The following is an 11,126-nucleotide window of genomic DNA, read 5'->3' on the forward strand; positions in this document are numbered from 1 at the left end:
TATGTATATATATATATATAGAGAGAGAGAGAGAGCGAGATAGATATTCAAGTATGAATGAGAAGTAGCCCAAGGGATATAAAAAATATCAGACACATACACAAGGTATGTGTTTTGCCAGTTGATAGGCAGGCTGTTTATAAGCATAAGAGAATATATTCTCATCAATTCACCTGGTGTTAAAACACCTGAAAGTTATAAAAAAGTGAAATAACTCACATCAGGTGCTGTTTGTAGAAGAACAACCGTGTGAACTAAAGGAGAATTGTGACGTGTGGAAGACACAAAAACATGTAATATGACATAAGAGGGCTCACCTGTGAGATGCGAGGAAGTACCAGCAAGGACAGAGAGAGTGATGAGAGACAGACACAACCGTTAGATGTAAGAGATTTATGTATGAAAGTTTGTCCATTTTCAAGCGAAATCACTATTAGTTACTTTTGAAATCTTCTTTGAACAGTCAGATGTCAGTTTAGCAGGAAAGAAACAATACAGTTATTAATTTTTATTAATATGGTTGACTCATGAACCAAGATAGGAAGAAACTTCTATTTTTCAGTTTACTACAAAAAACAAAACAAAAACCTCTTTAGTGCCATGTGGCTTGTCATCAATATGTCAACTATTATATTGTTTGAAAGTGGAACATTTTTAATTATACTTGTACTTCTCCCACAATAATTATACACACTAACTTTATTTGATTTCCATTAGCAGTGCAATTTCCCTTTTCTGTGTAATAATTTCAGCAAACAAATAATTTACTTTAGAAGCCTTTTCATTGATATTGACTCTACTTACAAAAGCTCTACCCTGTTTACTTTAGATTCCAACAACCTTTAACATTAAACAGTGCTTTTATTTTTCATAAACTGTAATTTATCATGAACTCTTTTTTCAGTTTTGCTAGAACAGTTACTGCATTTGACAGTTGTTTGCCACTGACAAGGCACAATAGAATAGGACAGTGGATCACAGACCAAATAAAGCCCATCTATAAGTACCTGCCAATGTATAAACAGACAGTTTTGTGTTCATTTTTGCATTAGTACAATGGAATTTATCAATAGATTTTCTTTTGCTATTCTTCATCTCAATTCTCATTTTCAGAATTTTCTGGATGCACATAATTCAAAAACTTGCCACATATCTTTCAAAGAAATATAGAAGAGAAGATAAATAATACTTAAACCAATAAAACTGAAACAATGACAAACAGAATTAACCTTGGCGCTTTGGAGATGAGAGAGAGAGAAAGGGAGAGAGAGAGAGTGAGAGAGAGAGAGAGAGAGAGAGAGAGAGAGAGGAAAGAGAGAAAGGGAGAGAGAGAGGGAAAGAGGGTGAGAGAAAACAATAAGTAAAACCTTTTTCTACTGTAACAAAAATAGACACATTGCAAACTTTTCATAAACATAAATGTGCTCATTAACGAAATGATGAGTAAAACAAAATAATGTGAATAAATAGGGAACTGTAGCAGAATGCCAGAAAACAGACAAGGCTTATGAAAATAGGTCTGTATGGATATGCATTTATATGCATGTATGGTTAGTGGAAAAGGTTTAGTTGATGAGCTGAGGGTAGTTTAAACAAGATCAAATACTGGCACAAGCTGTATGAGCTCCACCTAGGGGTTTAATTTTGACACCATTTTATTAATTTTCAAATACTTCTAGATTGCTTTCTTATGATTGCGTGGGTGCAAATGGAAATCTTGTGTGTGTGTGTGTGTGTGTGTGTGTGTGTGTGTGTATAGATAGAAAAACTATTAGTTCTAAATCTCTGAATGACAGACATGCAGCAACAGTACTTTAGAGTAAAGTTTATATACCAACGTAAAGTTCTGATATATATATATATATATATACATATGCATGTGTGTACATAATGTACACTTAAAGATAGGCTTAGATAAACATACAACATGCAAGATACATCTCCAGAATGACCTGGAGCACATCATCAATGAAGTAACCTAGAGTCATCAGGTATTTTGGATGTTGCAACATCAGATACCCCTTGTTCAAGTAATCTAGCTTTGGCTGGATCAGTCTCAGCAGTAACTGTCCATAGTTTAGTCTTCTTAATCCAAAGCTGGTGGCTTTTTCTACAGCTTCACTTGCAGACTGAATGGCATTCATCATTGTCACTTCTGCAAAGCTCTAGCAGTAGAGGTCTTTGTAGAGTGAGCATTCTACAAAACATCTGCACACCACATCTAAAAAGGCTCATAATGTTTTCCAGTCTCTGTTCTGGCCCTTTGTTACTAGTTTGTGATACTTCTTATGTTTCATCTAGTCAGCCTTGTCAGTATACTCCTATAAGGGTATTAAGCTCCAGTATGATCATGTATTTTATTACTTCAGTGGTAATGATCATGTCTGACTGTGCTGTGGATACTTCATCTGTTTGCCAAAATAAACATGTTGGTACTTGTCAGAGACTGTACAGAGGAGGCCCACCTTTGTTCTTTGGTTGTAGATTTTGCTCCAGCTTTGACAAATCTAATTGCCTTCTTTGGGGTGTAGTGCTGTTTATTTGTGCTGATGGATGTGACTAATCTCTCAGCAATTGCATTGAGCACATGATCATGGCACCAATGATAGCAACCTTCTTGAGCAGCTACTGAGAAGATATTTGAAGGTTCCTCTTTCAGAGAAAAGTAGTCAAGATGGTGTTGCTCTTGCCCTAGGTACAAAGATTAACAAGACTTAGCAAGGAATCATAGACAGCCTAGACAAGGAACTGAGGATGAAGGAAGTCTGCCTATTATAATGTTTCACCAAATGAACTTGCAGCATTGCTGCACACTCTCACACTTTTGCCCTTGCTCCTTGATGCCTAAAGCCCATGATTCTACTCATTTGCTATTCCTCTACATCTACTCAGACTTTCTCCTGAATGAGACGTTGTCTCTCTTTGTCCTGGCTATTGCCAAGTTCAATCTGCCAGTTACCAAGATTTCTATCAGCTCCTTTTGTCTCTGCCATTTACACAACTTTCTCTGCTCTCTATTTCCACCATGTTCTTTCCCTGATTGCCTGTTGATGACACCTTATGATCCTTGGAGTCACAATATTGTAACACTCTCTTGTATGCATTACCTTGAATTCTTCAATGAGACTGTTGAATAGGAGCTATAAGTTGTTACTGGTTCCATATATAGTTACATAGCTGTGAAACCCCAGCTACTTGTAAAAGAATCCACTGAGCTTCCTTTTGTGGGATTCTATTGTTGTTAATGGAACTGTGTAGACCAGTTGAAGACCACAGAACTTGGGGTAGGGTAGAATGCTAGTAGTCCTTTAAAAGATTTATTTGCTAAAAATAAAACATTTATAATTCCAAAGCTTCCCTCCATCTCATACATATGCAAACTACTTAACTTTTCATAGAGATGGAATCTGCATGCAAACTAGACACTCCATGCCAGATTTACTTCTCTTTTAGTAATACTAATGAAAGGGCCTTGCATTAAATCCTCTTTACTCAGGAACATCTCATAACCAATGCTATTGCTGGGGTCTTGCAATTCCTGAGCGGTTTTTAAGGCAACTACATATCTATATCATTGCAAAATGGCACAGGCACGGTTGTGTGGTTAAGAATGGTTTTGATTCCATAGCACAGTACCTTGAGCAAGTGTCATCAACCAAAGCCTAGTGAGGAAAATTCAGTGAACGAAAATTTATGGAATCCCAGTGAAAGTACCTTCCTGTTTTTGGGTGATATGACCATATGGTCCGTGGGTACCTTTAGATGAGTAAATAGCTGAATTTGGGCCAGGTTACAGATCTATGGATAACTACCTTTTACTAAGCCTTAGAGACCTTAAAGAGTCATAAGTATTGCCATTTCTCTTTGGACTAAGCAATAAAAAAATTATTTTCAAAAAGCTAAGGTATGATGAAATACTTTTGCTTTGATCAGCTGGTGACACTTTACAAACGCAAGTGCAATCTATCCTGGAGCAATAATCCTATATTTATGGGGTAATGCTGCTGCTTATTGACATAATCATCCAAGACAACTTCCTCAAAAAAGTTATTCGATGATTGGCAAAGATTCACTTACCCAACAATCTGTTGCTTTTTGTTTTCTTACCCTTTTCCCCCAATTACAGCCATGTTTAGCCATTTTCATAGATTTGTAACCTTTTGTCAAAGCAAAGCTTAATGCTATTAAGGACAGGAACTTCATAGACTGCAGGATAAGATGCCTTGTAAGTGGCTGGGTCACTGTTGTTTTAGTCCTGTTGAAGTTGACTTTATCTCTCAATTTTTCTACAGTCGGATAATACAGTAATATGTAATATATCAATATGAGAACTGAGAAATCAGTATTTAATGTTACAGTAAAAGTTATATTAGCAATTTTGTTTCAAATTGGTAAATACTTGACTCTGTAAATTATAAACTTGGGTTTTATAACCTAAAATAATTTCCTACATACCCCAAAATTTCTTTTCTTATACTAGTAGTTTTAAACCAAAATAAGATGGAATGACATATAATTGCACAGTGTTTCATTCTCATTTCCCCCTCCACATTTTACATTATTTCCCTACAGCTATAGTTTTCAGATATGAATTAATTAAACTGAAAAGTAATTTTATATGCATTATACAATGCTGAGTTGAAGAAAATATACTTTTTAATCTTCATTAATAAGTTTTACCCAACATTAAATATACTTGTACCATAAGGGCTAGTTCGACTAACCTGCAAGAACATTGTGTTAATCAGAGATGAAGGGTGATGAGGATTAAAAGTATCATCAAAACCTACACTTTTATGACAAATTTTTCTGCTAAATATCACTTGCATTAGAGAAAAAGGAACAGGAATTCCAATATTTCTTACATGAATTTGGTCACGATTTTCGTGAACCATATTTCAAATGAGTAATGAATTTGGCAATATACAGACAAGTTTTTTTTAATTATTCAACTATACTTTTATTTTGAGTAAATTCGTGCTGATTATAACTACAGTCGATTGAAGTTAAAAAAAAAAAGATTTAATTTATCCAGAAACTGTTCATTATTCCTTAACACACGAAATTTTTCTTGCAGCATTAAACTTAATTCATTAAACTTATTCCAAGCAGCTGTTTTCGCTTAAACGTTCGCAATAAAATAACAACAACACACACATATATATGTAAAACTAAGTATTGAAGTATTTTTAACATTTGAAATTAAGGGACTGAAAAACAAACAAAACAAAAGAGGCGCAAAATATTGTTTATTTAAACAGCATAACGATTACCTGAGAACTTTATTTGTAATTGCAAACTAAACATTAAAAAAGAATAAAATAATATGTAATCATCAGAAGCGTAAGCACGTTCAGGAATTATAAATTCCTAATAAGATTTATGAACAAGTTGTGGAGCAAATAATTTTTTTTATCTCTCCTTTGTGTCTCATTTTGCAATTTTATAACAACAACCGGTGACACCGGTGTTAGTTATCACTCATATTTTTTACTGGTTAATTTCTCGTCTATATTTATATCGATAACGTATTTATATATATTCATTTTTAGTATTTTGTTAAGCTGAAATAGAAAAAGTAAAATAGTTCCATCAAAATGTTATGAAAATACTTCATGTTAAGTTGTAATTAAGCAATTAAATTAAATACAATGATTGTTTGAGTTACCTGCCCCTTGTTGATGTCTCCACGAAACTGGTGTCTTAGATCTTAGAATTACTGCTTCTATATTGTCATTTACCTTAATAAGGTAAGTAATTTTTACAATCGAAATAAATAATTTTGAAATATTTAATAAAATATACTGATAGAAACAAAAATATAACTTACATGAATAATTCCTGCACACTAAAACAGATGACATTTGTTTACTGGGTGGTTCATAATTCGTGTTATTCCTGTTCTATTAAGATGTTTCAGTCGACTATATCAAGCAAATTGGTTCATTAAATTATTTTTCAAGTATTTTTTGTGCAAAATAGTTTAAGAAACATCCGTTTACGCTATTATTATATTTATGAATTCTGGTATTCGTGATTGTTTGTTAATCAGTATATTAGAAGTCTATCTTTATATCGATGATTTTTACCTATAACCTATTAAATATTTGCCAATAGAAACTGACGGTGTGTTTGTTCACTAATGATGTTTATCTCATTGAAAACCCGATTTCTAGGATTGTAAATGCTATCAGTTCATTGAAAGCTGTTGTCTTTTTATTTTCAGAATTGATTTATTTTATATTTGTTTTTTTTTTACTTTCGGTAAATTAAGAAAAAAAATTTACTATTCCTATTTTTGCTCAATTTGCATAGACCTTTTACACTTATCAATAAACATTTAATTCACTAAGTCAAAATGTATTTATTGTTTACCTATTTTCCAAGGTAATTTTCATTTGTTGTAATCACGCCATGCATATACATACACCACGCATGCACATACACAGATATCCGTGAAAGATGAAGAAACATTAATTAAAATTACAATTTTGTCAATTAAACTTTTCGTCTGTTCATGCATGATTTTATATAAAACTTTTTCACGATTTTTGATGGTTGTGAAATTTGTTTTAAATCATCAATTTTCAATCGTTACCAGCTTATTACTGTTGTCAAAATAAAAGTCAATAAGTAATTCTTTCTTCGCTGCTGAAATAATTAGGTAATGGTGAGACTGCACGAGTCTTTTTTTTTTTTTTTGCCAGACCATATGGGAATACAAACGATATGAAAAGTGCATTACTCTTTTCCAACTCCTCTCTTTTTGTTGTTAAGTAACTTGTACCTAGAATATGTGTGCAATACGCTTACATTTGTATACACTTATAAATCATTCTTTATAGTTTATTATATTATTATTAAATATATTACAAATTAGAACACACTATAGAAAACGCATTTGTATTAAATTATATATTAGGATAACAACGTAGTCACGGAACTACAATAAAATTACGTTTTGATTCATTTAAAAACTAAGATACTTTAAATAAAAATAACAGTAGTAACGTAGTGAGTATAGATTTGTCAATGTGTAGTAGCTAACAGGTGAAAGCAGTTTATTGATCTAAAAGTAATGAGTTCAGCTCATGCTTCAAGTATTTCAATGTGTTCTAAAGAATTTGGTAAGAAATCTTAAGAAAACACAGTTACGAAACATTCTTTTAGTGTCTTATCTAGGAATAATTCCTGTAAATGTCCAGATATACAGAATATCTTGTCTTTATTAGCTCGATTAGATGTCACTAGATGAAAGCAAATTAAATATTAGCAGAATTGACTAATATTGCAAAATTGACAATATTCTGGGCATTTTTATCGTTGCTCCACGAGAATTGCTATATTTATAGCCACTCCCGACTTGTAGCAATGGGTTTCTTGAAGTAATTTTTGAGATATGTAGGGGCAAAAAGGGAGTTCTTGGGAAATGTTTTTATAAAGAAGATCTGTGTGTAATGTTTGTAAGTCATCATCATTATTGTCCCTGTTTTTCCATGCCTGCATGTGTTGTATGGATCCTCTCCTGTTTAGCAGTTCTCCATAGTCCCTTGTCATTTCCCTTGTGAAGCTCACACTCCTGAGATCAGCTGTCACAATCTCTTCCCATCCTTCTTTGGTCTTGATCTTTTTACTGGCTCTTTCCTCTTGGATTGCTTGGTACTTCTTTACCTAAATGTCATCCACTATATACATCACATCTCTGCACCAGCTAGTTTTCTGTTTTTCATATTGTCTCTTATACTCAGTTTTTCTTTCAGATGCTTTCTGAGAAGCAATTTCTACTGATGATTAGGTTAACTAGATAAGAAAAGCTTTGGAGTCTACTTGGCATTTGAAAGAATATGTTTCAAATGTGCTCTTAACTGTCATGAATAAAGTCTTCCCTCTCTGTCAACTTGCTTGTGATTCAACTGCACCTTGTACACCCATAGTTTACATTGGATAGACTAAATGGAATTTCTATCTACTTCTTTTCTGCATAACTTGCATGGTTACTTCTCAGATGGCAGTAGCTTTCAGTATTCTTTTCTGTAGCTGAAGAGGTTGATCAGAATGGTTTCTCATGCTGTGTGTTATCAGTCTGCATATTTGAAAGTAGTTGTCACATCTACTTAAATCAATTGTTAGTGTTAAGAATATGTAACACTTAATAATATTTGTTCCTACAATTCATAAGTAACTATTTAAATTTACTGAATTATTATCTTTGAATAAGAATTTCTAAAGACAGTGTGGGTGATTACAACATGACTTCTGATTTTTGTTTATCTGTTAGAGAGAGAAAGAGAAAAAGAGAAGCAGTGTTTATGATGGTTTTGACAGGAGCTGGTTAGTTGGAGAGCTTTCCAGACTGTGATTGTCTGTTGTGGCATAGTTTCTACAGCTGGACGCCCTTCCTAACAGAGTGTGCCGGGTGCTTTTTACATGCCACTGGCACAAGTGCATTTTATATGGTCCCAACACTTATAAAGGACAAGCCTGTATGGAGGGATGACAGTGATTTTACTTTGCTTAAGTTTTAATTAAAATTTTATTGCAAGTTTTATTTACTTGTTACTTGTGCTTCTTTCTGAAGTAACGTGCCCCACCTTGAGAAACACTACTTTTGAGATAAATGATTTGATAAAGTACTTAGTATGTGGTTTTAGGGTGTGGTTAAGATAATAGAAATGACAGAAGGAGCGGTGCATTTGGTGGGCTGTAAGTTTGGTTTGAAGTGTCTAAGTTGCATGAAGAATAAAGGGTTGTATATGAGTGTGTGGGGTTAAAATAACAAGTAAGTTATTAATGTACTGGAGGAAGAGGGTTGGAGCCATAACTGAACTATTAGAATTAGTAGAATGTGAGTTGGAGAGAGCTCCATGACCATATAGTGCAATAGTGCAGTCTGTCAAGAAAGTTCTGATCTATGAAAGACATGGATAGAGACCACAGGGAGGCTACTTTTCTTGCTAGACAAAACTAAAGGCTTTGCTGATATTGCTTTTAGTGAAACTTTTAAAGGCAAGAAAACACTGAGGAATGGTAGGGGTGCAAGCCACTAGTAAATCTGGCTTTACAGAAAGTGTACTGCTTACCACTGAAAAGAAAATGAGATTCATAGTGCTGAAGGAGTTGTTTTATGACTGATTTTATCATTGTGATATGTTGGAAGAGAGGGCAGCTAATTAGTTGTAGGCAAAGTCATAATTATTTAATTTCATGGGAATGATACACACTTCAGATATTTCATTAGAATTGGACAAATCCATGTAGGGGAAGAAAGATTGAAAATTGACAAGTCAAGAAGGTAGCTCTGGGAATGTATTTTGAGTGAAGTGAAAGCTAAACCAAATCAGTTGTGTTCATTTTGTTGAGGTTAAACATAACCCTATGTAAGTTCATCTTCCGTATGGAAGGTATTTAGTTGTGTATCTCTTCAAATAATTGCTTTTGAATCAATTTAATTCTTGGAATGCAATTCGGTATTCCAATCTGAGTATGCACTGTGAGTGTAGTGGAAATTAATAAGAAATTTATAAATATATACTAACTTATTTATGGGGAATGGTAACTGACACATTATTTATCATTTTCTATTAATATTATTACCATCACCATCATCCCCATTGTTTAATATTCTCTTTTCTATGCCTGCATGAGTTAGGTGGAATTTGTTGAGATGGATTTTCTATGACTGGATGCATTTCCTGTCACCAACCCTCACCAGTTTCCAAGTTAGGTAATTTTTTCCCCCCCACAGCCATGGAAGATTGGAAATGAAGGGCACAACTTGTATGTTGGTAACACATGTTTATAATAATCATGTGATGTCAAGGTAGGGAGACACCAACTCTCTCTCTCTATCTCTCTCTCTCACACACACACACACCATGGCAACCTGGACGAGAATCTTCTACTATATATGTCAAGCTTCTTCCACATTTCATCTTCAAAATCCTCTTACAAGGCTTTGGTCAGCTCAGTGCCATAGTAGAAGACACTTGCCTAAGGTACCATGCAATGGGACTGAACTCAGAACCAAGTGGTTGGGAAGAAAGCATCTTAAACCACACAGTCATTCCTGTGTCTATATAATATATATAAATTTATAATTCTTCATTAGGAAATGTTTTTATCTTTATTATGTAAAATAAGGCTTTTATCTGCAATGAGTTTCTAATACAATTCATAATTGAAACACAAAGCTTTTTCTTGCATAACATCATTTTTTTTTAGCAGAAGAATTATGTCTTTGAAGTTTTTATTTTATCAGTATCAATGTACTAAACTGTAGTTTCTTATTTTGCTTTTAATGAATGACACTTTATTTTACCTGCCTCAGTAAAACTTTCTGGAATCCCAATTTCTTTAGGAGCTTATGTAGTATCCAGATTTATATTTATATGGCAAAACCTGCTCAGCTGCTGAAATTTTAAAAAGTAAATTTTTGTTAATTTTCTAGGATGTGGCAATGACTTTAGATGACGAGCAATATTTACGTTTGTGATTAATTCCTAAAGATTACCACAACTGAAGTCATGCTAATTGGATGTGAGTTTTTACATTGTTTCTTCTTTTCCTTCATTTTGCTTGTTATGCATTTGCTTTTACTGAATGTTATTAGACACTATTCAAAATACAATTAGTGAACCAAATTAATTCAAGAGCTTTTTCCACCATCATCATAATCAATATCATTGTCATCAGAATGATCATCATATGTCTGCTTTCCATACTGGCATTGGTTGGACAGTTCAACAGGATCCAACAGTCTGGAGGGCCATATTATGTTCCAGTGTCATGATTTTGGCATGGCTTCTATTGCTAGATTCCCTTCTTAATGCCAACCACTTTACAGAGTGTAGTGAGTGCTTTTTTCATTGCACCTGCACTAGTGAGGTTGCCATCATCATCATCATCATCATCATCGTTTAACGTCCGCTTTCCATGCTAGCATGGGTTGGACGATTTGACTGAGGACTGGTGAAACCGGATGGCAACACCAGGCTCCAGTCTGACTTGGCAGAGTTTCTACAGCTGGATGCCCTTCCTAACGCCAACCACTCAGAGAGTGTAGTGGGTGCTTTTACGTGTCACCCGCACGAAAACGGCCACGCTCGAAATGGTGTCTTTTATGTGCC

At 34.0% G+C, this 11,126-nt stretch overlaps 1 protein-coding gene and 1 long non-coding RNA gene across 6 annotated transcripts in view; one reads left to right on the forward strand and one right to left on the reverse strand.

Moving 5' to 3' along the window:
- Positions 1–5,501: 5,501 nt before the first annotated feature.
- LOC128249377 (uncharacterized) overlaps positions 5,502–11,126 on the reverse strand; it is a 55,136-nt gene continuing 49,511 nt past the window's right edge. For 2 of the 3 annotated variants that reach the window (XR_008265481.1, XR_008265480.1), the window contains exon 3: positions 5,502–5,564. This is a non-coding gene — a long non-coding RNA (uncharacterized LOC128249377). Of the gene's footprint in view, positions 5,565–5,830; positions 6,891–11,126 lie in introns of those variants that run through there. The other variant, XR_008265479.1, reaches the window with a different exon arrangement.
- LOC106884028 (uncharacterized) overlaps positions 5,607–11,126 on the forward strand; it is a 36,217-nt gene continuing 30,697 nt past the window's right edge. For all 3 annotated transcript variants that reach the window (XM_014935207.2, XM_014935208.2, XM_014935206.2), the window contains exons 1-2: positions 5,607–5,750; positions 10,448–10,536. The gene's annotated coding sequence lies outside the window, so the exon portion shown is untranslated. The remainder of the gene's footprint in view (positions 5,751–10,447; positions 10,537–11,126) is intronic.

Source organism: Octopus bimaculoides, chromosome 14 (assembly GCF_001194135.2).
Source record: "Octopus bimaculoides isolate UCB-OBI-ISO-001 chromosome 14, ASM119413v2, whole genome shotgun sequence".
Classification (NCBI taxonomy): Eukaryota; Metazoa; Mollusca; class Cephalopoda; order Octopoda; family Octopodidae; genus Octopus; species Octopus bimaculoides.